Raw genomic sequence first — 27,937 nt, forward strand, 5'->3', positions numbered from 1 at the left:
GCTGAGAGGAGGGAGAGCGCACAGCCTGGCACACCGTGACACTTGAGTTTGGTGTTGGGTCTGGTACAGTATGTTGGTTGGAGGAGGAAGCTTGACACTGGAGATCTCGTCACGAATTGTGTCCATCTTCTTAAAGTGACTGGCAATCTCCTGTGCAGTAAGTAAGTTGGTGGGCGGAGGCAGTGGGGGGCGGAGTAAGGAATTAAGGGTAGAGAAGAGTGATGAGGATTGGATGAGAGGGTCTTGATGAGAGTTGTAGTAGGTTTGCATAGCAGCATGGAGGTTGGAGTTGTATTTGAGGACAACATGGAGCGGGAGACATTTTGGTGAAATTTATAACTAACTTTGAGGTTACTTTATATATTTTATAGCTGAAAGTACAAAAAATTGTTTTTCTTCAAAACTTTCGGTCTTCCTTTGTTTATGGCGTGAAAAATAAAAAGCGCGCAGGTGATGACATCCCACCGACAGAAAGCTCTATTTGTGTGAAGAAAGGACGGATATTTAGTTTGGGTGCAGCGTTGCACGACCGCACAATTGTCAGTTACATACAGAGGCGTGGCTAGAGATGAGCGAATCGAACCAGGCGAACCGGAATTCGAGTCGAATTTCAGGAAATATTCGATTCGCGTCGAAACAGAAATTTTGCCTACTTCGGGTGCGCGAATCGAACATTTCCAGATCAGCCGGCAAAAGTGTCCCTGCAGTGAGCTCCGCTATTTCTGACAGTTCTCTAACAGAAGGAACACATGTTTAGCGGTTGAAACATTGTATCTATTAGTTTCCATTTAGGATACAGATGTTTCAACCACTGTACATGTGAAGAAGCTGTGAGAGAACTGTCAGAAATAGAGGAACTCTGCACATACACTTTTTGCCGGCATGGAATTATTCTTCTTTTCATCCTACTTCTTCTTCTTCTTCTTCTTCATCCTCATCCTCAGAAGAAGAAGAAGAGGATGAGGATGAAGAAGAAGAAGAAGAAGTAGGATGAAAATAAGAATAATTCCAAGCCGGCAAAAAGTGTATGTGCAGAGCTCCTCTAAGTGTATTTGCAGAGCTCCTCTAAGTGTATCTGCAGAATAGAGGAACTCTGCACATACACTTTTTGCCGGAAACCGCTGTATGGAGGGAATGTCCCAGAACTGTCATAAATAGACTATTTCTGACAGTTCTGGGACATTCACTCCATACAGCTGTTTCAACCGCTGTATGGAGGGAATGTCATGGAACTGTCAGAAATAGACTACACTTTTTGCCGGCTTGGAATTCTTCTTATTTTCATCCTACTTCTTCTTCTTCTTCTTCTTCATCTTCATCCTCATCCTCTTCTTCTTCTGAGGATGAGGATGAAGAAGAAGTAGGATGAAAATAAGAAGAATTCCAAGCCGGCAAAAAGTGTATCTGCAGAGCTTCGCTAAGTGTATCTGCAGAGCTCCGCTAAGAAATAGCGGAGCTCTGCAGATACACTTTTTGCCGGCTTGGAATTCTCCTTCTTCTCATCCTTCTTCTTCTTCTTCTCTTCCTTCTTCTTCTCATCCTTCTTCTTCTCATCCTTCTTCTTCTTCTTCTCATCCTTCTTCTTCTCATCCTTCTTCTTCTTCTCATCCTTCTCCTTCTTCTCATCCTTCTCCTTCTTCTCATCCTTCTCCTTCTTCTCATCCTTCTCCTTCTTCTCATCCTTCTCCTTCTTCTCATCCTTCTCCTTCTTCTCATCCTTCTCCTTCTTCTCATCCTTCTCCTTCTTCTCATCCTTCTCCTTCTTCTCATCCTTCTTCTCATCCTTCTCCTTCTTCTCATCCTTCTCCTTCTTCTCATCCTTCTCCTTCTCCTTCTTCTCATCCTTCTCCTTCTCCTTCTTCTCATCCTTCTCCTTCTCCATCTTCTCATCCTTCTCCTTTTCCTTCTTCTCATCCTTCTTCTTCTGCTTCTCCTTCTCCTTCTTCTCATCCTTCTCCTTCTTCTCATCCTTCTCCTTCTTCTCATCCTTCTCCTTCTTCTCATCCTTCTCCTTCTCCTTCTTCTCATCCTTCTCCTTCTCCTTCTTCTCATCCTTCTCCTTCTCCTTCTCCTTCTTCTCATCCTTCTCCTTCTTCTCATCCTTCTCCTTCTTCTCATCCTTCTCCTTCTTCTCATCCTTCTCCTTCTCCTTCTTCTCATCCTTCTCCTTCTTCTCATCCTTCTCCTTCTCCTCATCCTTCTCCTTCTTCTCATCCTTCTCCTTCTCCTTCTTCTCATCCTTCTCCTTCTCCTTCTTCTCATCCTTCTCCTTCTTCTCATCCTTCTCCTTCTCCTCATCCTTCTCCTTCTCCTTCTTCTCATCCTTCTCCTTCTTCTCATCCTTCTCCTTCTCCTTCTTCTCATCCTTCTCCTTCTCCTTCTTCTCATCCTTCTCCTTCTCCTTCTTCTCATCCTTCTCCTTCTTCTCATCCTTCTCCTTCTCCTTCTTCTCATCCTTCTCCTTCTCCTTCTTCTCATCCTTCTTCTTCTCATCCTTCTCCTTCTTCTCATCCTTCTTCTTCTCATCCTTCTCCTTCTCCTCATCCTTCTCCTTCTTCTCATCCTTCTCCTTCTCCTTCTTCTCATCCTTCTCCTTCTTCTCATCCTTCTCCTTCTTCTCATCCTTCTCCTTCTCCTTCTTCTCATCCTTCTCCTTCTTCTCATCCTTCTCCTTCTCCTTCTTCTCATCCTTCTCCTTCTCCTTCTTCTCATCCTTCTCCTTCTCCTTCTTCTCATCCTTCTCCTTCTCATGCTTCTCCTTCTTCTCATCCTTCTCCTTCTCCTTCTTCTCATCCTTCTCCTTCTTCTCATCCTTCTCCTTCTCCTTCTTCTCATCCTTCTCCTTCTTCTCATCCTTCTCCTTCTCCTTCTTCTCATCCTTCTCCTTCTCCTTCTTCTCATCCTTCTCCTTCTTCTCATCCTTCTCATCCTTCTCCTTCTCCTTATTCTCATCCTTCTCCTTCTTCTCATCCTTCTCCTTCTCCTTCTTCTCATCCTTCTCCTTCTCCTTCTCCTTCCTCATCTCCAAGGGCATTTAAATTAAAGGTACAGTGTTCTGCACTAATTTAAAGGCTCTCTGAAGCCTAGAAACCCTTTTTATAAGTCATCTTCGTAGCGGAGAAATTTGCATCGAATCGAATTTCATACTGGAATTCGCCGAATCAGCCGAATCAAATTTTTCATTTCTTCGCTCATCTCTAGGCGTGGCCATGAAGGGGTGTACATCCTGCGTAGGGGGAGGGGATAAGGACACAAATTGGCGCTTTATTCTCATGGAGATCACATGGTTATTACTAGGAGGAGACGGAAACATTTGCTGGGTATTGGAGCTTTTGTGAGATGGATGGATTGGATGGCGACTGATTTGTATGGAGACATAATATAGAGCGGGAGGAATCCATGGTGTATTGTCACATGTATGAATGCAGGATTGGGGTACTATCCGTGTATTAGGGGGACCAATGACACCTTGGCTAGTATTGTAGATGAATCTGGGGGCGTCGGGGGCAATCTTCTTATGTTTATGGCCCTTTAGGGCAGATGTGATTTCTATGTATTTTATGGGAGATTTTCTCTGTATATTGGGAGTTTCCATCTTGTTGTATCATGAATGTAGTATGGAAGATGAGTCCTATGTACTAGGAATGGTCATTGGAAGGACAGAATAGGAGCCACATGATTGGCTGGCCAACCCCGTGACAGTATAGACTAGTGGGTGACATTGATTGAGATCTGCCCGCTGTGTGTATACAATCACCCGGCTAATGTCTAATATCAGGGGACAAAATGTGCCAGCATTCATATCAGACTAAGGGAAAATGGCCGCCAGAGGAGGGACAGGCGGGCTACAACAAAATGGAGGAGGGAGATCTAATCCACTGCAATGTGATGTGTATAACTGCGAGAACATTGATATCAGACTAAGGGAAAATGGCCGCCAGAGGAGGGACAGGAGGGCTACAACAAAATGGAGGAGTGAGATTTAATCCACTGTAATGTGATAACTGCAAGATCATTGTATTAGACTAAGGGAAAATGGCCACCGGAGGAGGGACAGGTGGACTACAACAAAATGGAGGACAAATATCTAATCCACTGCAATGAAATGAGATAACTTGATAGCTTTCCCTGTTTTATGCTATTCAGTTTTTTTTGGACCAGCACCATCTAGTGTCTGCTCTCTATACTGCACCCTCTGTATAAATCTGTCTGTCATAATGGCGCCCGATTGGTATATAAAGAATTATAATGGTATAGATAGGCAGCTGTACGTCTGATGGCCAACTCCTGAGGAAGTCACATGATGTGATGTAACATGTAGAGTGGGACAATGACATCAAGCTACTAAATAGGAAGTTTACGAGCCGCCATCATCTTTTGTTTTTCAGGTTTTTTTCTCTGTTGTTTTATGCTATAAAGCTTTTTTTGGACCAGCACCATCTAGTGTCTGCTCTCCATACTGCAGCCTCTGTATAAATCTGTCTGGTGTCACTTCCTGTCTGGTGTCACTTCCTGTCTGGTGTCACTTCCTGTCTGGTGTCACTTCCTGTCTGGTGTCACTTCCTGTCTGGTGTCACTTCCTGTTCTGTGTCACTTCCTGTCCTGGGAACACTTTCCTCCTTTCAGCCATTTTAGATCTGCTTCTAGAAGGTCCTGTGATTGTCGGTCTCCATCCTGAACACACGGCCACCATAGGGCCAGCATGGGATCTTCTCCATGTCAGAGCACACGGGTAAGTCAGGTGGATCTCCTATTCCTGGTCCCGGCTCCTGTCCCTGCTATAGACGGACCAATCATCAATGACTGAACCTTCCTCCTCGTCATCGATGATCTGGGTGTATTATTATTATTTATTCCAGGTACTTATATAGCGCCGTCAGTTTATATCTATATTGTACATTCCTTGACCCCATCCCCACACAACTCCCTGGTCACCCTCCTCCTCCATCCTACGCTCCCTCACCCACATCTTCAATCTTCAATCTCTCCCTCTCTACTGGCGCATTCCCCTCCCCCCTAAAGCATGTGCACATCACCCCCATACTCAAAAAACCCTCCCTGGACCCCACAAACCTGAACAACCTCAGACCCATCTCCCTGCTGCCATTTACTTCCAAGCTCCTTGAGCGCTTAGTCTAGGATCGCCTAACACCCACCTCACTGACAACAACCTCCTCGATCCCCTAGAGTCCGGCTTCCGTCCCCTACACTCCACCGAACCCGCCCTACACTCCACCGAACCCGCCTTACACTCCACCGAACCCGCCTTACACTCCACCGAACCCGCCTTACACTCCACCGAACCCGCCCTACACTCCTCCGAAACCGCCTTACTCAAATCACCAACCTGCTAACCACTAAAGCTAATGGCCACCACTCAGTCCTCCTACTCCTCGACCTTTCTGCGGCCTTCCACACCGTCAACCACCCTCTTCTTCTTAATAAACTGCACTCCCTTGGCATCAGAGACTCCGCCCTCTCCTGGTTCTCCTCCTATCTATCCCAGCGCTCCTTCAGCGTTACCTATAATGCTACCACCTCCCCCTCTCTGTTGGGGTCCCTCAAGGCTCTGTCCTTGGGCCCCATCTACACCTCCTCCCTTGGCAAACTGATACACTCCCACGGCTTCAACTATCACCTCTATGCCCATGGTACACAAATCTACCTCTCCACCCCTCACCCCTTCAGTCTCCGCCCGTATCACCCACCTACTGAACGACATATCAAACTGGATGTTGCTCCATTTCCTCAAATTGAACCTTTCCAAAACCGAGCTCCTGATTTTTCCCACCAGCCCGTGCCTCCCCCCCCCCCGTACTCTCCATCACGACCAACAGCGCCACCATGAATCCCACCCTGCAAGTCAAAGTCCTGGGTGTCACCCTGGACTCAAACCTGTCCTTCCAACCCCATGTCCAATCGTTGGCAAACTCATGCAGGCTCCACCTCCGCAACATCTCCAAAATACGTTCATTCCTGACCCCAGACACTACTAAACTACTTGTTCCCTCCCTTATTATCTCACGTCTTGAGTACTGCAACTCCCTCCTCACCGGCCTCCCTCATCACAGACTATCCCCGCTTCAGTCTATCCTGAACTCAGCGACCAGACTCATCCACCTCACCAACCGCTCCGCTTCTGCCACCCCCCTCTGTCATTCCCTCCACTGGCTTCCACTCAGTGTCCTCCACCCCCCTCTTTCATTCCCTCCACTGACCTCCACTTAGTGTCCTCCACCCCCCTCTGTCATTCCCTCCACTGGCCTCCACTCAGTGTCCTCCACCCCCCTCTGTCATTCCCTCCACAGGCCTCCACTCAGTGTCCTCCACCCCCCTCTGTCATTCCCTCCACAGGCCTCCACTCAGTGTCCTCCACCCCCCTCTGTCATTCCCTCCACTGACCTCCATTCAGTGTCCTCCACCCCCCTCTGTCATTCCCTCCACTGGCTCCTGATTGCCCAACGCATTAAATTCAAACTACTAACACTGACATACAAAGCCATTCATAACTCCGCCCCAAACTACCTCACAGACCTGACACACAAATACCACTCAACCCGTACTCTTCGCTCCTCACAAGACCTCCTACTTTCTAGCTCCCTGGTCTCCACCTCCCATGCCCGACTGCAGGACTTCTCTAGGACTTTCCCCATCCTGTGGAACTCCCTTCCCCAATCCATCAGACTGTCACCTACCCTCCTCACCTTTAGGCGCACCCTGAAAACCCATCTCTTCAGGGAAGCCTACCCCACCCTCACCTAACAGCCGATCTCCTCCACTCCTCCTACAATTCCATCCCCCACAGCCACTTCCTCCTGTACCACTACCCCCTCCCTCCTAGATTGTAAGCTCCAAGGATCAGGGCCCTCGAACCCCTCGTGTATTGTATTGTTACTGTATTGTCTCATGTTCTGTCCCCACTATAATGTACAGCGCTGAGCAAACCTTCTGCCGCTATATAAATACTGTATTATAATAATAATAATTCCCATCAGTCCCCGCCCCCGAGGAGCGTACAATCTAAGGGCCCTAACTCACATTCATACATACAGTGGGGATGGAAAGTTTGGTCACCCCAGCTAAAAATTTGTATTAATGTGCATAAAGAAGCCAAGGAAAGATGGAAAAATCTCCAAAAGGCATCAAATTACAGATTAGACATTCTTATAATATGTCAACAAAAGTTAGATTTTATTTCCATCATTTACACTTTCAAAATAACAGAAAACAAAAAAATGGCGTCTGCAAAAGTTTGGGCCCCCTGCAGAGTTAATATCTTGTACTGCCCCCTTTGGCAAGTATCACAGCTTGTAAACGCTTGTTGTAGTCAGCCAAGAGTCTTTCAATTCTTGTTTGAGGTATCTTTGCCCATTCTTCCTTACAAAAGTCTTCCAGTTCTTTGAGATTTCTGGGCTGTCTGTCAGCACGGCTCTTTTAAGGTGTATCCATAGATTTTCAATGATGTTGAGGTCAGGAGATTGTGAAGGCCATGGCAAAACCTTCAGTTTACACCTCTTGATGTAATCCCCCGTGGATTTCGAGTGTGTTTAGGATCATTATCCATTTGTAGAAGCCATCCTCTCTTTAACTTAAGCTTTTTCACAGATGGCATCAAGTTACCATCCAAAATTTGCTGAAATTTTATTGAATCCATTTTTCCTTCTACTCGTGAGATGTTCCCTGTGCCACTGGCTGCAACACAACCCCAAAGCATGATTGATCCAACCCCATGCTTCACAGTTGGACAGAGGTTCTTTTCATTAAATTCTGTGCCCCTTCTTCTCCAAACGTACCTTTGCTCATTCCAGCCAAAAAGTTCAATTTTAACCTCATCGGTCCACAGAACTTGTTTCCAAAATGCATCAGGCTTGTCTATATGTTCATTTGCAAAGTGATCAAACGATGATTTTTGTGGTGAGGACGTAGAAGAGGTTTTCTTCTGATGATATCATATTTGTACAAGTATCTCTTTATAGTGGAATAGTGACCACAACTCCAGTGTCTGCCAGATCTTTCTGGAGGGATCGTGCAGTCAAACGTGGGTTTTGAATTGTTTTTCTCACAATCCTGCGAGCTGTTCTGTCTGATATTTTTCTTGGTCTTCCAGATTTTGCTTTAACTTCCACTGTTCCTGATGACTGCCATTTCTTAATTACATTCCGAACAGAGGATAATGACATCTGAAAACGCTTTGCTATTTTCTTATAGCCTTCTCCAGCTTGGTGAGCGTCAACTATTTTCAGTTTCAGTTTTCTAGACAACTGCTTAGAAGAACCCATGGTGCTGATTGTTGGGGCAAGGACAGATGAGGCTGGGCATTTAAAACCTTTGAGATTGACATCACCTGGTCTTCCCAGACGATGATTGAGAACAATCCATGACACTGGCAGGTCTCAGCTTGGCAAAGGGGGCAGTGCATGCTATAAATTCTGCAGGGTGCCCAAACTTTTGCAGACGCCATTTTTTTGTTTTCTGTTATTTTGAAAGTGTAAATGATGGAAATAAAATCTAACTTTTGTTGACATATTATAAGAATGTCTAATCTGTAATTTGATGCCTTTTGGAGATTTTTCCATCTTTCCTTGGCTTCTTTATGCACATTAATACAAATTTTTAGCTGGGGTGCCCAAACTTTCGATCCCCACTGTACACATACTAGGGACAACTTAGGAGACAATTCACCTCCCAGCATGTCTTTGTAGTGTAGGAGGAAACTGGAGTACCCGGACGAAACCTACGCAAGCACAGGGAGAACATGCAAACTCCAGGCAGGTGGTGCCATGGTTGGGATTTGAACCAACAACCTGAGTACTGCCAGGTGGAAGTGCTAACCACTCAGCCACTGTGCTGCCCCGTGCTGTATATATCTCAGCATCTACTTCTCAGTGTTGGTTTCCTCCTCATTGCCGGCCATTAAATGGGCCTCAGAATGGCTCCGGTATTCCCTCCTAGGAAGGACATTCAGGCCGATCTCCCACCATGTTCCTCTGATGTGTCCGAGACAGAATAACAGGAGAGACACCAGGTATGTATGGGAGAGGGGTGAGATGCTGGGAGGGATATGTATGAGGGAGGGGTGAGATGCTGGGAGGGATATGTATGAGGGAGGGGTGAGAAGCTGGGAGGGATGTGAATGGGGGGAGAGGGGAGAAGATGGGGATTATTGTATATGGGGAGGGGTGAGAAGTTGAGGAGGGATGTGTATGGGGGAGGGGTGAGAAGCTGGGAGGGATGTGTATGGGGGAGGGGTGAGAAGTTGGGAAGGGATGCAAATGGTGGAGGGGTGAGAAGTTGGGGAGGGCTTTTGGGTGCGGGACCCATGGAACCCAGCTTACTTTGGAGAGGTGGGGAGACCCCTGTCTCAGCACCCATATCCCTCTTATGTGTAAGTCACCCTGTGCCTGTTAGGGGTGCAGGGTGAGATGTCCTGATATTGTGTAGACATGTCTAGGTGGGGTGGGGGGGTTGTTCATTGTTTACTGCCATGTGGTTGCATCCCATTGTTCTATTGTCTGTCTGGCTTGGGAGCAAACTATTATGGGATGTATGTGTTTGTGTGTATTGGTTGGTGGGGGGTGTCTCCAGCAGCCCTCCCTCCTGATGGGACTGTCTGCTGGTGTGAAGTTTGAATACCTGTGTGTCTCTTGTTACTAAATGTAGATTGCCCCGCCCAGGGTCATTATGCAGGGAGGGGGGATTGTCCCCTAAGTGTATATATCTTGTATCTGTGTTCAAATAATGTAGTCTACCTCCTGGTTTACTTCAGGACTGGTGTCTAGTCTTGTATGGTCGGCTGTGGTGTCTGTGGTTGGTGTTCGGAGGGGGAAGCAGTTTTCTAATGGAAGTACTCAAGCACAGTCTGGGGTCAGTTCCGTTACAGCTGTGTATGGGGGAGGGGCGAGAAGCTGAGGAAGATATGTATGGAGGAGGGGTGAGAAGCTGGGGAGAGATGTGTATGGGGGAGGGGTGTGAAGCTCAGAAGGGATGTGTATGGGGGAGGGGTGAGAAGCTGGGAAGGGATATATATGGGGAAGTGGTGAAAAGTTGGTAGAGGATATGTATGAGGGAGTGGTGAAAAGTTGGGAGAGGATATGTATGAGGGAGGTTTGAGAAGGTTGGGGGGATGTGTATGGGGGAGGAGTGAGAAGCTGGGGAGGGATATGTATGAGGGAGGGGTGAGAAGCTGGGGAGAAATGTGTATAGGGGAGAAGTGAGAAGCTTGGGAGGGATGTGTATGGGGGAGGGGTATGTGTGGTGGAGGGATGACAAGTTGGGGACGGGTATGTGTGGCAGAGGGGTTAGAAGCCAGGGACGGATATGTGTGGTGGAGGGGTTAGAAGCCAGGGACGGGTATGTGTGGGGGAGGGGTGAGAAGCCAGGGACGGGTATGTATGGGGGAGGGGTGAGAAGCCGGGGACGGGTATGTATGGGGGAGGGGTGTGAAGCCGTGGACGGGTATGTATGGGGGAGGGGTGTGAAGCCGTGGACGGGTATGTATGGGGGACGGGTGTGAAGCCATGGACGGGTATGTATGGGGGACGGGTGTGAAGCCGTGGACAGGTATGTATGGGGGACGGGTGTGAAGCCGTGGATGGGTACGTATGGGGGAGGGGTGAGAAGCCGGGGACGGGTATGTGTGCGAGAGGGGTGAGAAGCCGGGGACGGATATGTATGGGGAGGGGTGAGAAGCCAGGGACGGGTATGTATGGGGGAGGGGTGAGAAGCCTGGGACGGGTATGTATGGGGGAGGGGTGAGAAGCCGGGGACGAGTATGTATGGGTGTTCTGTCTCTCCAATCTAAGCATTGATAGTGTGATCTCTGTAACTTACAGTTGTGATGAGATGGTGATAACTTCATCCTCAGTTGGATACCACAGTCAGTGACTCCATCGATAAGACATCTTGTAGATCTTGTGAAGTTTCTTCCATAAACTGAGAGAATCTTTCAACAATGAACATTCGATCGGTCAAAAGATCATAATGTTTCTGCTTCTTGCCATGAGGCTAGAACTGCAATGCATTTCTGGGAAAGGGGGAGGGGCTATCTATACAACAGTAAACCAAATAAACTTTAGTTCAAGTCCAATATAAATAATGAAGATTCTTTCCGGGAACATCTGCAAAACAAGAGGGAAGGGAAGAACAAAGGAAAACAATGCAAACATTCAGCATAATACTTGCAGATGTTGGTGTGGAAAGTCCAGGCTGAGACATGGAAATCCATATTCAGAGGAGAAGGCAGCAACATGCACCTTCCTTCTTACCTCCCTGTAATTCAGGTGGATGACTTGTCTTCCTCTTTGGTTCCTTTATAGGCCTGAAGTAAAGGTGTGCAGAACCTTCTTTCATGACTCTAACTTCTACCTTGCGTACCTTTCCATCGTTACTTGGCATAGTCTTTGTAATAAGAGCCATGGGCCAATGGTTACCATGGGAATCTGTCTCCTTCAAAACAACTACGTCTCCCACTTGTAGATTGGGTTTGCTAGTTTGCCATTTATTACGACTTTGAAGGTTAGAAAGGTACTCCATCTTCCAGCGATTCCAGAACACATTAGCAAGATGTTGAACCCGGCGCCATTGATGCTTGTAAATGTTGGGGTAATCAAGTTCCTCTGTGGGAATAGTGGCTACCCCAGTTTTTGGGTAAGAAGAGTGGCTGGAGTGAGCAACACTGGGAACTCGGGATCTGAGGACACAGGGACCAATGGCCTTGCATTGATTATAGCGGACACTTCTGCAAGAAGAGTGACTAAGATTTCATGAGTAAATTGAGAAGTTTTCTGGTCCAGTAGCATAGAGTCCAGGATCTTTCTTGCAACTCCAATCATGCGTTCCCAAGAGCCTCCCATGTGAGGAATGAGGTGGGTTGAGTTCCCATTTACACTTATTGCCACTCAAGAAGATCTCTATCTTTTCTGCTCCTGTAAAATGAGTCCCACAGTCAGATCTCAGGGACTTTACAGGTCCTCGTACAGAAACAAATCTTCTGAAAGCATTAATGATACAAGAAGAGTCCATTGATTCTATCACATCAATGTGCACTGCACCAATGCTCAAGCAAGTGAACAGCACAGCCCATCGCTTATTGTTAGCAACTCCGCCACGAGTTCTGCGTGTAACAACAGTCCAGGGGCCACATATGTCCATGCCAACATTAGTAAATGGTGCTTCAGTGCTTAATCGGTCAGCTGGCAACTCTGCCATTTGTTGTTGTAGGTGCTTCCTGTGACGGGAGTGACTTTGGGTGGGGGGCCCATGGAACACAGCTCATGTTGGAGGAGTAGGGAGATCCCTGTCTCAGCACCCCATATCCCTCTTATGTGTAAGTCACCCTGTGCCTGTTAGGGGTACAGGGTGGAATGTCCTGATATTGTGTAGACATGTATAGGTGGGGTGTGGGGGTTGTTCATTGTTTACTACCATGTGGTGTATCCCATTGTTCTATTGTGTGTCTGGCTTGGGAGCAAACTATTATGGGATGTATGTGTTTGTGTGTATTGGTTGGTGGGGGGTGTCTCCAGCAGCCCTCCCTCCTGATGGGACTGTCTGCTGGTGTGAAGTTTGAATACCTTTGTGTCTCTTGTTACTAAATGTAGATTGCCTCGCCCTGTGTCATTATGCAGGGAGGGGGGAATTTCCCCTGAGTGTATATATCTTGTATCTGTGTTCAAATAATGTAGTCTACCTCCTGGTTTACTTCAGGACTGGTGTCTAGTCTTGTATGGGCGGCTGTGGTGTCTGTGGTTGGTGTTCGGAGGGGGAAGCAGTATTCTAATGGAAGTACTCAAGCACAGTCTGGGGTCAGTTCCGTTACAGCTGTGTATTGGGTAGGGGCAAGAAGCTAAGGAATATATGTATGGAGGATGGGTGAGAAGCTGGGGGGGTGTCTGCTGATGTGTCTCTGGTTTCTAGATGTGGTTTGCCCCGCCCTGTGTCCATATGCAGGGAGGTGGGTTGTTCCCTTGAATGTTTATATCTTGTGTCTGTGTTAAAATAAAGCAGTCTATTTCCTGGTTTTACTTCGAGTGGTATCTAGGGGCGGGGTTGTGGACGGCTTTGTATGCTGTGGTTCGTATTTAGAATTTTATAGGTTGGGTTAGTGGAAGCCAGTGGAGGGATTGGCACAGAGGGGTTGAGGACACTGAGCAGAGGCCAGTGGAGGTATTGGCAGAGAGAGGTGGAGGCCAGTGGAGAGATTGGCAGAGAGGGGCGGAGGATGCTGAGCTGAGGTCAGTGAGGGGATTGGCAGAGAGGGGCGGAGGTCAGTGAAGGGATTGGCAGAGGGGCGGAGGACGCTGAGTGGAAGTCAGTGAAGGGATTGGCAGAGAGCGGTGGAGGTCAGTGGAGGGACTGGCAGAGAGGTAGGTGATATGTGGGATCTGGGTATATGTTGTAGGTAGGTGATCTGGGTGTATGTTGTAGGTAGATGATCTGGGTGTATGTATGGGAGAGGTCGGTGATATGTGGGATCTGGGAATATATAGGGGAGGTCGGTGATCTCTGGGATTTGGATGTATAAGGAGAGGTAGGTGATATATGGGATTTGTGTATGTATGGGGTAGGTAGGTGATCTGTGGGATCTGGGTATATATGGGGGATGTAGGTGATCTGTGGGATCTGGGTGTATATGGGGAGGTAGGTTATCTGTGTGATCTGTCTGTATATGGGGTAGGTAGGTGATCTGTGGGATCTGGGTGTATATGGGGGAGTTAGGTGGTCTGTGGGATCTGGGTGTATATGGGGGAGGTAGGTGGTCTGGATGTATATGGGGGAGGTAGCTGATCTGAGGGATCTGGGTTTATATGGGGAGGTAGGTGACCTGTGTGATCTGTCTGTATATGGGGGAGGTAGGGGATCTGAGTGCACATGGGGGATGTAGATGATCTATGGGAACTGGGAGTGTATGGGGGAGGTAAGTGATCAGCGGGATCTTTGTGTATATGGGGGAGGTAGGTGATCTGTGGCATCTTCGTGTATATGGGGCAGGAAGGTTATCTGTGGGATATGTGAGTGCAGGGGAGGTAGGTGATCTGTGGGATCTGGGTGTATATGGGGAAGGTAGGTGATCTTTGGGATATGGGGGAGGTAGGTGATCTGTGGGATCAGGGTATACAGGTGAAACTCGAAAAATGATAATCTGGTGCATTCATTCATTGATTTCAGTGCAGCAACTTAAAAGGTGAAACTATGAGATAGACTCATTCCATGCAAAGCAAGATAGTTCCAGCCGTGATTTGTCATCATTGTGATGATTATGGCTTACAGCTCATGAAAACCCCAAATCCACAATCTCAGAAAAAATCAAGTTACACTTACGGTAACGTCTTTTCCAGGAGTCTTTCAGGCCAGCACTCTGAGAGACCTCGGCTCCTCCCCATCTGAGGAAACACCTCCACCTACAATAAAAAAGCTCCACTCCCCTCTGACCTCAGTTCTCCAAGCATCCTCCGGTCACCTGGGGAGACACAATGCGAGACAACATAATCATAATAAGCCATCTTCACATAACCAATATCAACACGGGTGGGAAACCGGTGCTGGCCTGAAAGACTCCTGGAAAAGACGTTACCGTAAGTGTAACTTGATTTTTCCCCTACCGTCTTTCAGGCCAGCACTCTGAGAGGATAAGCGAGTACTCACCCCTCGGGCGTGCTAACTGCTTGCAAGACCTTACGACCAAAGTCCTGCTCCTGCACCGAGACCAGGTCCAGTCTGTAATGCTTGGCAAATGTGTCATAGCTGGACCATGTTGCCGCTCTGCAAATCTGCCCTGGGGAAACCCCTGGTAGCTCTGCCTGGGTAGCCGCCACCGCTCGGGTGGAATGTGCCTTGATACCCTCCGGGACCTCCAGGCCTTCCGCCTGATATGCTCCTGCAATCGCCAGCCGCAGCCAGCTGGCCAGCGTCCTTCTAGACGCCTTCTTGCCTCTTCTAGCCCCCTTAAAAAAAACAAAAAGGGATTCGGTGCTTCTGAATTCTCTAGATTTCTCTAGATACTGGAGAACGCACCTTCTCACATCCAAACAATGATACCTCTCCTGATCTACCCCCACCGGGTCAGGAAAAAACGAGGGAAGGACAATGTCCTGTTCCCTCTGGAAACTCCGAGCTACCTTCAGAATGAAGGACGGGTCCGGTCTGAAAACGATTCTGTCCGCAAAAATATGGAGATAAGGTGTTCTGATCGAGAGAGCCTCCATCTCGCACACCCTCCTCGCCGTGGTAATCGCCACCAGAAAAGCCGCTTTAATGGTGAGCTCACTTATCGGGCAGGACTCCAGGGGCTCGAACGGAGCCCTAGTCATCCCCCCGAGCACCTTGGCCAAATCCCACACTGGAAACGGTCTGGACCTCGGAGGCCTCTGCCTCACCAGAGCTTTGAAAAACCTACTCACCAATGCCTCCCCGGCCAGGGGCGTCTCTAGGAACACACTGAGGGCCGTGACCTGGCCCTTGAGCGTGCTGACAGACAATCCCTTGTCCGCTCCCGCCTGCAGGAATTCCAACACGGAAACCAAACTATGGGTTGCCACTGCCGTCCGGTCACACCAGGCTGTAAAGCAACCCCAGACCCTACCATAAATGGCCTGGGTCTCCTCCTTCCTACTGGCCAGTAATGTCGCCACTACCTTAGGCGAGAACCCCTTCTCTAAGAGGAGCTGTTGCTCAGAAACCAGGCCGTTAACCGTAATCTTCCCACGCTGGGGCAAAGAACCGGCCCCTGTGTTAACAAATCCTCTCTTGGTGGCAGCTCCCAGGGTGGACGAGAGGCCAAACATTTTAGGGTCGCAAACCACGCCCGCCGCGGCCAGAAGGAAGCTATCAGGATTAACGCGGTCCCCTCCGTCCTGAATTTCCTCAGGACCAGGGGGAGCAAAGGAACCGGGGGGAAGGCGTAACAAAGCCGGTAGTCCCACCTCTGACCTAATGCGTCCACCGCTCTGGACCCGTCCCAGCGGGATAGAGAGAAGAAATTTGGGACCTTGTTGTTCCTCCCGGAGGCAAAAAGGTCTACCTCCGGGGATCCCCACCTCCGCACAATCTCCTGAAAGACATTGGGGTTCAAGGCCCATTCCGACTCCCTGAGCCGAGTCCTGCTCAGGAAGTTTGCCTTCTGGTTCAGCTCCCCTTTTAAGTGTATCGCAGACAGGGACGCCAAGTTCACCTCTGCCCAGGACAACAGTGTCGCCGCTAAGGCTCCGAGGGCTTTGCTCCTTGTCCCTCCCTGCCTGTTTATATAAGCCACTGCCGTGGCATTGTCCGTTAGGACACGCACGTGCTGGCCCGAGACCCCCACCTGGAAGGAGTGCAGAGCCTCCCACACTGCCCTCAATTCCTTCCAATTCAAGGATTGGGCCTTCTGCCCCAAGGACCATTCCCCCTGAGTCACCAAATTTCCCAGGTGGGCTCCCCAGCCCCTGGTGCTGGCATCCGTAGTGACCTCCGTGGATATCGGAAAGCACCACAACAGCCCCTGAGTTATGCTGGACGATCTCCTCCACCACCATAGAGACCTCTTCACACTGGGGGGAACCAGGACCCTGCGTTCTAGGGAGTGACTCCTCCTGTCCCAAACTCTCAGGATCCACAACTGGAGGGGACGCATATGCAGACCTGCCCACTGAACTGCCGGAATGGACGCTGTCAGTAATCCAGGTACCGACATGGCCTGCCTTATGGATATCGACCTGCTCCCCTGTAGCAATCTGACCCCGGCTTCCAACTTGGTGATCTTTTCCAAAGTCAGGCTGGTCTTCTGGTCTACCGAATCTAGAGCGTAGCCCAAGTAAATCACTTTCTGAGAAGGTACCAGGCAGGACTTCTCCAGATTCAAAATCCACCCCAAGCTTTCTAGATGGCCCCTCACTATAACCAGGTCTTGCCGTAAGTGAGCCTCTGAATCTGCGAAAAGCAGCAAATCGTCCAGGTAGGCCACCACTGAAATCAGTGCCTCCGACAGAACCTTGGTGAATACTCTTGGTGAGGAGGAAAGGCCGAATGGAAGAGCCCTGAACTGCCAATGTCGAATTCCTTCCTCCCCCCCCCACTGCCAACCTGAGGAACCTCTGAGAGGCTTCCGCCACAGGCACGTGTAGATAGGCGTCCTTCAAGTCTATGGATGCCATGAATGCACCTGGTGGTATTAGGGACCTGATTGTAAAAATGGAGTCCATGCGGAACCTCCGGTAACGCACTGACCTGTTTAGGGGTTTCAGGTTCAAAATCAGTCTGAACGCCCCAGACGGCTTTTGAACCACAAACACATGGGAATAAACTCCCTTCCCTCGTTCCTCTACCGGAATCCTGGAGATGACCCCCTGGGACTCTAGAATCTCTAAAGCGCCCACCAGAGCCGCGTCCCTCGCTGGATCCCTTGGACGGGTCGTCACCAGAAAAGTCTCGGGTGGCGGCCTTAGAAATTCCAACCGGTAACCCCTTCGGATGACATCCAAAATGAAGGGGCTGGTGACCACGGCTTCCCACTGTGGGAGGAATGCCGCCAATCTTCCCCCCACAGGAGGAACCAAGTCACCTTGGCTTTTGGGGCTGCTCAGGAGGGCGAAAAATCGCTCCCCCTCTTCCCCTACCTCTCTGTCCAGCAGACCTACCCTGACCAGGCGGTCGCAGGTTCAGCCTTTTTGCCGGGCGGGCCTTCCGTGTCCCCCCCTCCTGTATTTTCCTCTTGAGGGGGAAGGACTTCTTCCTATCAGCTGTCCGGTCCAACAACTCCTCCAACCCCGGGCCGAACAAACAGTCTCCTGTGAGGGGGATGCCGCACAACCTAACTTTCGAAGTGATGTCCCCCTGCCACATTTTAAGCCACAGCGCCCTTCTGGCTGAATTGGTCAGGGCAGCAGACCTGGCCCCCAACCTCACCGACTCTGCGGAAGCGTCCGCAATATACCCAACTCCTTGCAAAAGGGTCTCAAAAGAGGCCAAGATTTTCTCCTTGGGAGAGTCTGCCACAATATGGGCCTGTAATTGCGTAAGCCAATACTCTAAGTTTCTGGCTACCACTGTCGTAGCCATGGCCGGCTTCAGGTTGTACAGGGTCGAGTCCCAGGCCTTCCTAAGGAGAGACTCCGCCCTTCTGTCCAATAAGTCTGGTAAGACCCCCATGTCCTCAAACGCCAGGTCAGTTCTCCTGGTCGTTTGGGAAAAGGCTGCGTCTAGTATAGGGCTCTTGTTCCAGACCGCCTCCGGGTCTTCCGAAAACGGAAATCTCCTTCTCAGCGCCTTAGAGAAGAACGGCTTCCTTTCTGGGTCCTGCCATTCCTTCTTAATGGTGTCCACCAAAATGTCATGCACAGGAAATATTCTGTGCTGGTGCTCCTCCAACCCCTGATACATTTGGTCGTGGAGAGACAAGGCCTTAACCTCCTCCTTAATGTCTAGGGTTTCGTATATAGCCCCCAGGAGCTCATCTACCTCATCTAGGGTCAATTTGTACCGGGAGGGGCCCCTCCCTTCCTTCGAGGGACCCTCCCCCGCCGATTCCTCCTCAGACTGGGAGTCCCCCACTGGTTTCTCCCCGGTCACAAGGGGTTCCCGACGACTCACCGTAGCTACCGGGGGGGGAAGTGTAGGCAATGGGAGGGCAAACCTCTCCATGAGGGATTTGAAGGAGTCGAAGGTGGTAGCCAACTCCTTCACTGACCTGGCTAGGTCCCCCTGTTTCGGCTTCTCCTCCCTCACCAACCCCTGTATACATGGGCCACAAAGAACCTTTTGCCAAGATTCTTTCAAGACTTCCTTACAGGAAGGGCATCTCCGCTTGGGCTCCTGGTGCCTAAGTTTAGCTCGGGCCTTGCCCTGAAAGACACAAAAGAAAGGGGGGAGGAGGGAAGCCTAATCAGTCCAACACTAAACACCCCCCCCCTGCTCCTTCCTGGCAGAGCAAAAAAGGGCCTGCAATCCGCAGACCCCTTGCCCCACCTTCCCACTGCTAGGGGCCAACAGGTAGGGGAGGCCTCCACTGAGGCACCTTACCTGTGACTGGCTGGTGCTGGCATCTCCTGGTCCCGGTGCCTCCGACATCCCGTACCGGAGGGTGGTCGCCTGGCGCTGATCTGTCCCCCAGACCGCTGTGCACCGCACCACCTTTTTGAATTTCGCGCCGCCGTGGTGTGAGGGCCGCGACCGGAAGCAGAAGTCGCAGCCCTGGGCGAAGCCCGGCCCCTTCCGCCGGAAACCGCCGTCTCCTGACGTCCGGCCCGGCAAAGTCCTCCGACCGCCAGCATGGGAAGGAGCGGAACTCCCCCCGATCCTCCCCAGATCTCACCACGGCCGCCCCGACACCCCCCCTCGCCGGAGAGGGTCGGGGGGCGAAGAACAGGCAAGTGCTTTGTCCCGTCCCCCGGGATGCACTCTCACTGCCCGCAGCCTGCCCAAGGAGGATGTGCAGCCGGACACTCCGGCCTTCACTCCCGGCTGCGTCGGGCCTCTCAGCCGGCTATCCGGCCCTCGGCTCCCCTACCGTCTGCCCTGCGCCTCCTCGTGTCTCCCCACCGGAGGAAACACCTGAACTGAGGTCAGAGGGGAGTGGAGCTTTTTTATTGTAGGTGGAGGTGTTTCCTCAGATGGGGAGGAGCCGAGGTCTCTCAGAGTGCTGGCCTGAAAGACGGTAGGGGAAATGAGAATATTCCATGCAATCAATAAAACAAGGATTGTACATAGAACAATATCGGACCTCTGAAAAGTAGAAGCATGCATATGTACTCAGTACTTGGTTTGGGCCCCTTTTGCAGCAATTACTGCCTCAATGCGGCGTGGCATGGAAGCTATCAGCCTGTGGCACTGCTGAGGTGTTATGGAAGACCAGGATAGTTCAATAGCGGCCTTCAGCTCTTCTGCATTGTTCGGTCTCATGTCTCTCATCTTTCTCTTGGAAATGCCCCATAGATTCTCTATGGGGTTCAGGTCAGGCGAGTTTGCTGGCCAATCAAGCACAGTAATCCCACGATCATTGAACCATGTTTTGGTGCTTTTGGCAGTGTGGGCGGTGCCAAGTCCTGCTGGAAAATGAAGTCAGCATCCCCATAAAGCTCGTCTGCGGAAGGAAGCATGAAGTGCTCCAAAATCTCCTGGTAGACGGCTGCGTTGACCCTGGACTTCATGAAGCACAGTGGACCAACACCAGCAGATGACATGGCTCCCCAAATCAACACAGACTGTGGAAACTTCACACTGGACTTCAAGCATCTTGCAGTGTGTGCCTCTCCATTCTTCCTCCATACTCGGGGTCCTTGGGCCTCTCCATTCTTCCTCCTTACTCGGGGTCCTTGGGCCTCTCCATTCTTCCTCCTTACTCGGGGTCCTTGGGCCTCTCCATTCTTCATCCATACTCGGGGTCCTTGTGCCTCTCCATTCTTCCTCCATACTTGGGGTCCTTGTGCCTCTCCATTCTTCCTCCATACTCTGGGTCCTTGGGCCTCTCCATTCTTCCTCCATACTAGGGGTCCTTGGGCCTCTCCATTCTTCCTCCATACTCTGTGTCCTTGGTTTCAAAATGAGATGCAAAAGTTGCTCTCATCAGAAAAGAGGACTTTGGACCACTGAGCAACAGACCAGGTCTGTTTTTCTTTAGCCCAGGTATGAAGCTTCTGTCATTGTTTGTTGTTCAGGAGTGACTTGACAAGAGGAATACGACATTTGAAGTTCATGTCCAGGATCCGTCTGTGTGTGGTGGCTCTTGATGCACTGACTCTAGCCTCAGTCCACTCCTTGTGAAAGTCCCCAACACTTTTGAATGGCCTTTTCCAGCCAATCCTCTCCAGGCTGTGGTCATCCCTGCTGCTTGTGCACCTTTTTCTTCCACACTTTTCCCTTCCACATAACATTTTATTAATGTGCTTTGATACAGCACTTTGGGAACATCCAACTTCTTCTGCAATTACCTTTTTGAGGCTTTCCCTCCTTATGGAGGGTGTCATTGCTGGTGTCTTTCCCATCATTGTGATTCCTACTGAACCAGACTGAGAGACCATTTAAAGGCTCAGGAACCCTTTGCAGGTGTTATTGCTTAATTATCTGATTAGAGTGGTACACTTTGAGACGAGAATATTCCATCTTTTCACAATATTCTCATTTTCTGAGATTGTGGATTTGGGGTTTTCATGAGCTGTAAGCCATAATCATCACAATGATGACAAATCACGGCTTGAACTATCTTGCTTTGCATGTAATGAGTCTATCTCATATATTAGTTTCACCTTTTCAGTTGCTGCACTGAAATAAATGAAATTTTTCACCATATTCTAATTTTTCGAGTTTCAACTGTATACTCCACAAGTCTCCCATGTGGACACCTCGTAAGTGGTTCTCCAGTATAGACTCCCACTTTGGAGAACTCATTTAGAAGAAGCCGTCAGCTAGAATCAAATTCACTACTCTACAGTATGGTGAAGACCAAGGAGGCCTAGCAATACCAAATGTTAGACTTTATATTATAGCTGCCCAACTTCAACATCTTACCAGGTGGGACTTAGTAGACACATTAGATCCCATCCATCGATTGCTACTTCCATCAGATACAGATTTCACATCACTCTCACACTTGTTAATGGACTTCAGATGGCACCAGTGGGAAAGGCATGATCTCTCATCTATTTATTCCAGTCTTTTGACTCTAAGAGAGAGTGGTGGGAGGTGATTGTGACCTCCATACCTCTCATCTCTCTGTCCTCTTCACAGAAACTCAGTCATTTCTTTTGCATAGATCATTCAGGACTCCAGCTCAATTGTTCAGCTAGGACAGGAGGGATTTCCCCTTAATACCCCAATTGTAGTGTTGATGTCAGGGATTTGATACACATGCTTTGGAGATGTCCAAAATTATTCAAAAAGTGGAACAATATGACCAGTATTATAATGTTGGTGTTCAATATTCCTCGGGTGTGCCTCTTGGTCTCTTTACTTTATGGAGGAAGACAGTACAGTAACAATACAGTTCAGTACAAGAGGGATTAGAGGGCCCTGCTCCTTGGCGCTTACAATCTAGGAGGGAGGGGATAGTGGTACAAGAGGTAATTAGCTGTGGGGGATGGAGTGGTTGGAGGAGTAGGGGATTCCAGTAGTTAGCTGGGGTCGGGGTAGGCTTCCCTGAAGAGATGAGTTTTTAGAGTGCGCCTAAAAGTGAGCAGAGGAGGCGATAGCCTGATAGCTTGGGGTAGGGAGTTCCAGAGGATGGGTGAATCCCGTGAGAAATCCTGGAGATGAGCATGGGAGGAGGAGACAAGGGAGCTAGAGAGTAGGAGGTCTTGCGAGGAGTGGAGAGTACAGTTTGGGTGGTATTTAGAGACAAGGTCGGTGATGTAGTTGAGGGCAGTGTTATGAACGGCTTTATACTTCAGTGTTCGTGTTTTCAATTTTATCCGCTGGGCAATTGGAAGCCAGTGAAGGGATTGGCAGAGAGGTGGCTGATACAGAACGGTTAGTAAGGTGAATGAGTCTGGCAGCAATATTCATGATGAACTGGAGTGGAGATAGTCTGCGATGAGGTCGGCCAGTGAGGAGGGAGTTACAATAGTCAAGGCGTGATATAATAAGGGAGTAAATGAGTTGCTTAGTGGTTTACAAGGTTAGGAACGAGTGTATCTTGGAGATGTTGCGGAGGTGAAGTCTACATGAGTTTGTCAGTGATTGGACCTGGGGCTGAAAGGACAGATTGGAGTCTAGGATGACACCTAGTACCCTGGCATGAGAGGTGGGACTGAAAATTACTAAGATCTTCTCTGAAGCTCACCTTACCACCTGCCCCCTTGACCCTGTCCCTACACAACTCCTACGATCACCATCCTCCTCCATCCTACGCTCCCTCACCCATATCTTTAATCTTTCCCTCTCTACTGGCACATTGCCCTCCCCTCTGAAGAATGCGCACATCACTCCCATACTTTAAAAACCCTCCCTGGATCCCTCTGACCTAAACAACCTAAGACCCATCTCCCTGCTGCCATTTACATCCCAACTCCTTGAACGCTTAGTCTATAATCACCGGAGTTCCCACCTCACCGACAACAACCTCCTTGATCCCCTACAATCTGTCTTCCGTCCCCTACACTCCACTGAAACCACCCTACTCAAACTCACCAATGACCTGCTAGCCTCCAAAGCCAATGGCCACTACTCAGTCCTTCTACTCCTCGACCTCTCTGCAGCTTTTGACACGGTCAACCACCCCCTCCTCCTCAAAAAACTATACTCTTTTGGCCTCAGAGACTCCGCTCTCTCCTGGCTCTCTTCCTATCTATCACAACGCTCCTTCAGTGTTACCTATAATGCTGCCACCTCCCCCTCTCTGTTGGGGTCCCTCAAGGTTCTGTCCTCGGGCCCCTTCTCTTCTCCATCTACGCCTCCTCCCTTGGTCAACTGATACACTTTCACGGCTTCAACTACCATCTCTATGATGATGACACTCAAATCTATCTCTCTACTCCCCGTCTCACCCCTTCAGTCTCTGCCCGAATCACTAGCCTTCTGAACGACATATCAGACTGGACATATCAGACTCCAATTCCTCAAATTAAACCTTGCCAAAACCGAGCTCCTAGTTTTCCCCCCAGCCCGTGCCCCCCCTGACCTCTTCATCACGACCAACAACATCACCATCAGTCCCACCCCGCAAGCCAGAGTATTAGGTGTCATTCTAGACTCCAATCTGTCTTTCCAGCCCCAGGTCCAATCGCTGACAAATTCATACAGACTCCACCTCTGTAACATCTCCAAAATACGCTCGTTCCTAACTCCAGAAACTACAAAGCAACTCATTCACTCCCTTATTATATCACGACTTGACTACTGTAACTCCCTCCTCACCGGCCTACCCCAACACAGGCTATCCCCGCTTCAGTCTATCCTGAATTCTGCAGCCAGACTCATCCACCGTGTACTGTCTCCCATTATAATGTACAGCTGAGCAAACTGTTGGTGCTATATAAATACTGTATAATAATAATAGTGTTGTTGATCTTGATGGAGAAGTCGGGAGGGGGGGGGGCACGGGTTGGGGGGAATACTAGAAGCTCAGTTTTGGAAAGGTTGAGTTTGAGGAAGTTGAGTGACATCCAGTCCGATATGTCACTTAGTAGGCTAGTGATGCGATTGGAGACTGAGGGGGTGAGGTGAGGGGTAGAGAGATAGATTTGTGTGTCATTGCCATAGAGATGGTAGTTGAAGCCGTGGGAGTTTATCAATTGGCCAAGGGAGGAGGTGTAGATGGAGGGGTCCGAGGACAGAACCTTGAGGAACCCCGACAGAGAGAGGGAGTGAAGGGGATGTGGCAGCATTATAGGTAACACTGAAGGAGCGCTGTGATAGATAGGAGAGCCAGGAGAGAGCGGAGTCTCTGAGACCAACTACATTGGAGACCCATACTTGGGGTATGATCCTGGAGACACAGGCCTCATTGATCGGTGTCAGATATCTATGTATGTACTGGGGGGAGTTACTTGCCGTGTACAGCTGAATTGTTCTAGGTTGTTTCTTCTTTTCTCTGTTCATTTGTTTATAAAAGGTAAAAGTGACACCATAGACAAAGCAAGTTATTGTTCTGTATGATCTGTAACAGTGCCACAACTGCCTATACGTGAGAATGTATGACTCCATTGTCTGGGCTGAATGTTGGGAATACTGTGCGCACTTAGAAACTTTATTAATAAACTCTATTTGATTAAAAAAATACTGTAGATAATGCTGTACATATTCTTTCTATTCATAAGATATATTTAGTAATGAACATTAAAAATAGAAAGCAACTTTATGTAGCCCTTTATATAGAATTCTTTTTTCTTTCTCTACAGGTAGATTGATGAACCAGGTTTTAGGACATTTTGGTCTTCATGAATACAGCTGAGTCACATGGAAAATAAAACACATGGGTGTCTTAATTGACTGAAAGTCTTTACTGCAGCTCACTGGAGGATTCACACGGGATACAAGTCATATCTGTGTTCTAAAAGTCATGGTTTGGATCCTCTTCCACATTGATCCAGCAGGAGAAAAGTAATTTCAGTGTTCTGGAAGTGACAATGGCTTTACAATAAAGTCCAACCCAAGTATACATAAGAGGAGTCATTTCATACTACTTGTTTGGAGATTTTACAATGGAGAGAAAATATATCACACACCAGAAGGCTTGCAAGGGAGAGAAACCATATCATTGTTCTGAATGTGGTAAAACGTTTATAAGCAAGAGAGACCTTATAATACACCAAAGATTTCACACTGGAGAGAAGCCATATCAGTGTTCTGAATGTGATAAAGCTTTTACACAGAGGTCACATCTTCTCAGACACCAGATTGTTCACACTGGAGAGAAGCCATATCAGTGTTCTGAATGTGATAAAGCTTTTACTCTGAAGTCACATCTTATCACACACCAGAGGATTCACACTGGAGAGATATATCAGTGTTCTGAATGTGATAAAGCTTTTACAGATAAGTCACATCTTATCAGACACCAGAGGATTCACACTGGAGAGAAGTCATATCAGTGTTCTGAATGTGATAAAGCTTTTACAGTGAAGTCAGAGCTTATAACACACCAGAGGATTCACACTGGAGAGAAGCCATATCCGTGTTCTGAATGTGATAAAGCTTTTACTCAGAAGTCAGCTCTTATCAGACACCAGAGGATTCACACTGGAGAGAAGTCGTATCAGTGTTCTGAATGTGATAATGCTTTTACTCAGAAGTCAGCTCTTATCACACACCAGATTGTTCACACTGGAGAGAAATCATATCAGTGTTCTGAATGTGATAAAGCTTTTACTCAGAAGTCAACTCTTCTTGAACACCAGAGGATTCACACTGGAGAGACGCCATATCAGTGTTATGAATGTGATAAAGCTTTTACTCGGAAGTCACATCTTATCACACACCAGAGGATTCACACTGGAGAGAAGCCATATCAGTGTTCTGAATGTGATAAACCTTTTACTGAGAAGTCAAAGCTTATCACACACCAACGGATTCACACTGGAGAGAAGTCATATCAGTGTTCTGAATGTGATAAAGCTTTTACACAGAAGTCACATCTTATCAGACACCAGAGGAGTCACACTGGAGAGAAGCCATTTTAATGCTCTCAATGTGACAAAACGTTTTCAGTTAATGCCGGTCTAATCTATCATCGGAGGATTCACAAATTTCTGCATTGATTAAATTCTGGAATAAAAGGGATATTAAAGAAGTTTCAGGTGTCACAAGTTAGTTTCACATCCCCAATGTCATCCCACAAGCTAGAGAAGAAGAGAGAAGATAAAATGTTACTTTAAAAGAAACAAACTAAAATCTGAGCAAACTGGAATGTAATGATTGGATGAACTGAGTTTAGTGCTTATGTCCATCAATACACAACTAAAAGGCATTTGAATATTTTATATTTTGATAATTTTTTTAAGATAAGCATCAATAACTGATCAGCTTCCCTCATGATTCTCATCTTTATCTTTATCATGGAGCTTTGACTGAACATGTAATGCATTTTCATGATTCACCAACTGAGTTGTGTTTCCAAGCATTTTCTTCATTTCTGGATCCTGAGGTAATACATGACCAACATTGCCTCAGTACCAGAGACTAGGATGGGGTCTATTGTCATCTTACCAAGTCTCTGAAGCCTCAGTGGGAGAGTCCATTCCAGGTTCTTCTGACTATTGATACATGATCAGCCAGGCTTGAGGTCTCCAGCTAAGCCCACCTTGTCCACTCCTCCCATTACATGTTCCATCTCCTCTCCCATTATCAATGCCTTCTTTCCACATTTCATCTCTCATTAATATTATTATTATTATACAGGATTTATGGTGCCAACAGCTCAGCGCTTTACAATATAATGGGAGAAAATACAGCAACAATACAGTTTAATACAAGAGGGATAGGAGGGCCCTGCTCCTCAGAGCTTACAATCTAGGAGGGAGGGGCTAGTGGTACAAAAGGTAGTAACTGTGGGGGATGGACTGGTAGGAGGAGTAAAAGATTCCATTAGCTGAGGGCAGGATAGGCTTCCCTGAAGAGAGAGTTTTTCAGAAATCGCCTAACAGTGACCAGAGTAGGCAGTAGTCTGATAAATTGGGGTAGAGAGTTCCAGAGGATGGGGGAAGATCTGGAGACGAGCATGGGAGGAGGAGACCAGGGAGCTAGAGAGCAGGAGGTCGTGCGAGGAGCGGATATATGGTTTGGGTGATATTTGGAGACAAGATTGGTGATGTAATTTTGGGCGTGTGGTGGTTATGTAATAATTTATTCTAAGTACGTAGGGCGGTGTCCTCTCCCTTAAACAAAATATTGCAGTGCCTCCAGCCGTTAAAATATGGCAAATGTTTAATGAGTCAATAATTTGGACACCTTAATAATTTGATCACCACTTAATAATATACCTCGAGTTCTTTTAGCCAGTATGATTTCGTACCATATACACAAAAATTGCCTTTTTGATAAATAAATAAATAAATTTATTTATTTATGTACAAAATGTATATATATATAATAATACAAATGCAAAAGATTGGTGATAAATGTATCCTTGTACATACAATCAAAAATATGACAGGCTAATTTCTATATGATCCAACAATATATGATTATAGATTATAGTAAATAGAGGAAAAATCGGGTTTAGATATAAGTTGTAACCTTATAGTGCTTCAGAAATTATTTCAAGTTTCTCGTGGCCATAGAGACAAAAGAAAGATATCTCTGATAAATTGCACTACAACAAACTACCGATCAGTTAAATATGCAATATATAATTTCAATATCAAACAATTTTTAGTGATAATTATGTATGTAATCTTAATATTCCTAAACACACAATACAAATGCTATAAGTCTTTGGAAAATTGGAAATATCAAATAAAATACAATATCCTAGCAGTCTCACCACTCCTAGAACCTTGATTTTTAGGCCTCCCCAGTGGGATGCAGTTGGGCC

At 48.0% G+C, this 27,937-nt stretch overlaps 1 protein-coding gene and 1 pseudogene across 1 annotated transcript in view; both read left to right on the top strand.

The window, feature by feature from the left end:
* LOC149470540 (uncharacterized) overlaps nt 1–27,937 on the top strand; it is a 699,116-nt gene that overhangs the window by 304,092 nt on the left and 367,087 nt on the right. The window lies entirely within an intron of this gene.
* LOC149470547 (uncharacterized) overlaps nt 24,876–27,937 on the top strand; it is a 201,877-nt pseudogene continuing 198,815 nt past the window's right edge.

The sequence above is a fragment of the Staurois parvus genome, unplaced genomic scaffold (genome assembly GCF_062004578.1).
Source record: "Staurois parvus isolate SC_StPar_1 unplaced genomic scaffold, SC_StPar_1.0 ptg000039l, whole genome shotgun sequence".
Taxonomy (NCBI): Eukaryota; Metazoa; Chordata; class Amphibia; order Anura; family Ranidae; genus Staurois; species Staurois parvus.